The following is a 3,740-nucleotide window of genomic DNA, read 5'->3' as shown; positions in this document are numbered from 1 at the left end:
GACATACTGCAGTTTATGGTGATTTTACACGTTTGGGAGAATCTGATAAATTAAAATGATTGATTGCGTTCTGGCTAGATGAAATTAATTTTGAGGTCTTTCACTCATATTTTACAATATAGAGGAACAGAATCAATGCAAACTCTCAAATCCTATACACATAGTTTAAGAAGTTACAGTATTTTTCACGTTTAAAAATGTATAATATACAGAGGGATGATTAAATTATGCAGAGGAGAAAAAGGACACTATATATATATATATTTTTTTTCTGTATTATATACAGTAGGCCTATATAGTTTCAGAAGATTCCTCAACAATGTCTCAAATGTGCTCATATTTGTTTTGATATGAACTCAAACATTTCTCATCAAATCAGACCAAAATATCTGGGTTCTGCAATCCTTAATAATTTTATAATATTACTCTATGACATTGCTATATAATATTACTGTACTATACTGTACATTTCGAAGGTTTGGGGTCATTAAGATATTTTTGAAAGCAAAACTTAATTTTATTCTCCAAGGATGCATTAAATTAATCAAAGTGACCTTAAATACATTTATACTTTTATAAAAGATTTGCATTTCAAATAAATGCTGTTCTTTTTAACTTTCTATTCATTAAAGAGTCTTGAAAAAGATTAAAATATAAAAAAATATTAAACAGCACAACTGTTTTCATCATTGAAAATAATACAAATGTTATTTGAACACCAAATTAGCATATTATAATGATTTCTGAAGGATCATGTGACTCTAAAGACTAGAGAAATAGCTGCTGAAAATTCAGCTTTAGATCAAAGAAATAAATTACATTTTAAAAATATATTCAAATAGAAAACAGTTACTTTAAATTGCAATAATATTTCACAATATTACCATTTTTGCTGTATTTTTAATCAAATAAATGCAGCCTCGGTGAGTATAAGAGACGTAAAACAAAAACAAAAATTACTGAGCCAAACTTTAAAATGTCAACAACAGTTTCATTTGTGTCTATTTCTATTCCTCTTAAAGAAAATGTATGAGAAGTATCAAAAAAAGAAGTTGATACTAGGAAGGTGACATGTCTTTTTTAGGGCCTCCAGGACCCCTCTTTCGGCCCTCAATAACTGGATAAGGCCCATGAAAACCAGAGACACCTCATATTTGGAGCTGAGCATACGAGTAACCATGTGTTTCATAAAAATCTCTCCTGCGTTTGCCTTGTGTTGTGTGAACCTGTGTGAGCAGTGCACTGAGGCCATTGCTCCAACAGTAGCCAGTTATTTTCTTCTAGACTGTGAAGCCTGATTTAAATAGCAGAACTGAGAATCAAATGTTATAGCGATTACGGTAGAGCAGGCACTCATCCCCATCTGGGGTTTAGCGTATGAAGCGACGCTGGGTTGTGTGGTGACTGGCTGTGGAGGAGAGCGGAGGCAGCCGCCAGATGAACAGCCCACAGCGGTTAAGGACTGGGGAACCAGAGGGGAATGGTAGGGTGCAGGGGATGATGGTGGAGGGGAGGGAGACCCCCTAATTACACTGTAAACACAGCTGTTGATGGGACTGTAAGTGTATGGCAGCGATGGTTCTCCACATGTGCCTGGTCGAGTAGCACAGCTGGCAGTGCTCAGAAATGATTTGGTCAAGTGTTTTGGTGTGAGGAAGTTTGGTCGTCACACCGCTGGCTTGAAGTTAGAGGAGTTCTCGGTAGTTACAGGCATACTTGAGGTTTTTGGTGATGTAACTGTCGATAACTGGTGCAAGTGGCAGGTTGTTTGTAGCTCAGGTATAGACTTTAGTCAGGGTTGACACCATATTGCCAAATGCACTGTAGAAAGCTTATTGGTCACCTGTAATTGTAATGTAATGTAACACAACTCTCAGTCCTGTTTTTTTTTATTTTTTATGTTTAATCAGCTCAACAATTGTCAATCCATAAAAATGTCTGTATAAATATTAGTGTGTTATTAATATTATGCCAATATTAATGCGCTACCCTGGTGCTGGCTAAACTTTCAAGAACTTATTTTATATTATTTAATTATAATATAAATAGATATTATATAAATAAATTAAGGGCATCTTAACTTATATATGGAATATAAATGTATATGAATTATATATTTGTATATTTATTTTTATATACATTTTATTTGCATAAAATACTTTAATAATCCTAATAAACGTCAGTACTGCTGCTGGAGGTGGTGATTTTTTTCTTTTTTTTCTTTTTGTATTTCTTTTTAATTGAACAGCAATGCAATTATATACTTTTATTGGGAAAATAAAAGAGCCCAGCAAGTATAATTTGCCCTTTAAGAAACATGTGTTTCTGTTGAATGCTTACAGTCTTTAACTGCGAGCTGCCACCCCACAGCATCTCATCTCTCGCCCACCAGAGCACCCTGACTAAGGTTAACCGGCTATATCATCAGCTGAGCCTGTCCTCATTGACACTTCAAAGCTCCTCTGCCACACTGCAGCTCCGGCCTCAGGCACAACAGGGCTTTTTTATTGGTGAGAAGCCTGTCGAATTGTTCTGACAGACGAGGACAAAAGACTGACTGTGGATTCAGGCTGAAACGGATGTAACGCTGGCACAAAGACGGTCAGGACTTCCCAAATGCATTTTGAACAGTTTATTTGTCTAATGAGACTAGATCCACTAGCTCTGCATGCCATAGTCATAACTCTATGAATATCTGTTACAGCTGATAGCTTGCATATAAAGCTCCCGGTGTTGAGTTCTTGTCTGAACATGCATGACTGAGTTGGGAGGTGGTAAATTAGGCGAGTCGGGGGTCTGTTTGGTGCCTGAGGTCAACTCAGGGCACCGTTACAGGTGGTTGTGGTGGAACGGAGAACATTACTGAAATGCTTCACATCTCCGCCTTATTCTGTCCCCACAATCTGTGAGTGACAGCAGAAAAGATCTGCTTACGGCCGGCTGCGCTGCCCCTTACCTCCATCTGTCTGTCTGTTTCTTTCACACATACGGATACAGGCATTACAGTTCACTTCTCTATGTGGGTACATTCACTTTCCTGATTTTTGATGCAGTTTGTCATGGTCTTCAAAACCACAGATGTTTGGTTTACATTCCTCTATTAAAGAACAGCAGGCTGCTTTGCTATTTTCTCTCTCCCTTTTTCGCCCAAAGCCATCCCACTTTTGGAAAGTGTAACAAATAGTTTTTCACAGCTGTAGGGCTTCAAAGGAGTGGAAAAGATAGATCTCTCAGAGATAAACCTGTGAGAAACATTCTTTAAACATTCATCTGAGATCTGTTTTAAAATAGAGGCCATTTACATTTTTTAAAATAGCACACAGTTGGCTGACATTTACGGCAAATGAGAACTAATTTTGAATTTTCTACACAAATCCTCTAATCAGCATAAACATTACAGATAAGTCTGAAAAGGGGGGTAAGATAGGTGAAAAAATAAAAACTGAGCTGCATAACTAGGTGAATCTTACCTCCTGTTAATATTTTTTACTGTAACAATATTTTCATGACAATTAAGAACATTGTTTACACAAATATATTGCATTGTGTAATGTTAATACATTGTGTTTTATATATATGTATGTGTGTGTGTATATATATATATATATATATATATAATAAAATAAAAGCTATAAATAAAAAGTGATATGTTAGGAAGTTGTTGTGATTTTGTTTTTGTAATTGATTTTGATTTAGTTTAAAAAAATTAATGGTAGCCTGTTTCTGCCATGATAAAAAAA

This window comes from Sinocyclocheilus rhinocerous, unplaced genomic scaffold (assembly GCF_001515625.1).
Source record: "Sinocyclocheilus rhinocerous isolate Xijiao unplaced genomic scaffold, SAMN03320098_v1.1 scaffold1268, whole genome shotgun sequence".
NCBI lineage: Eukaryota > Metazoa > Chordata > Actinopteri > Cypriniformes > Cyprinidae > Sinocyclocheilus > Sinocyclocheilus rhinocerous.
The sequence above is the reverse complement of the archived record's forward strand: the minus strand, read 5'-3'. Positions refer to the sequence as shown.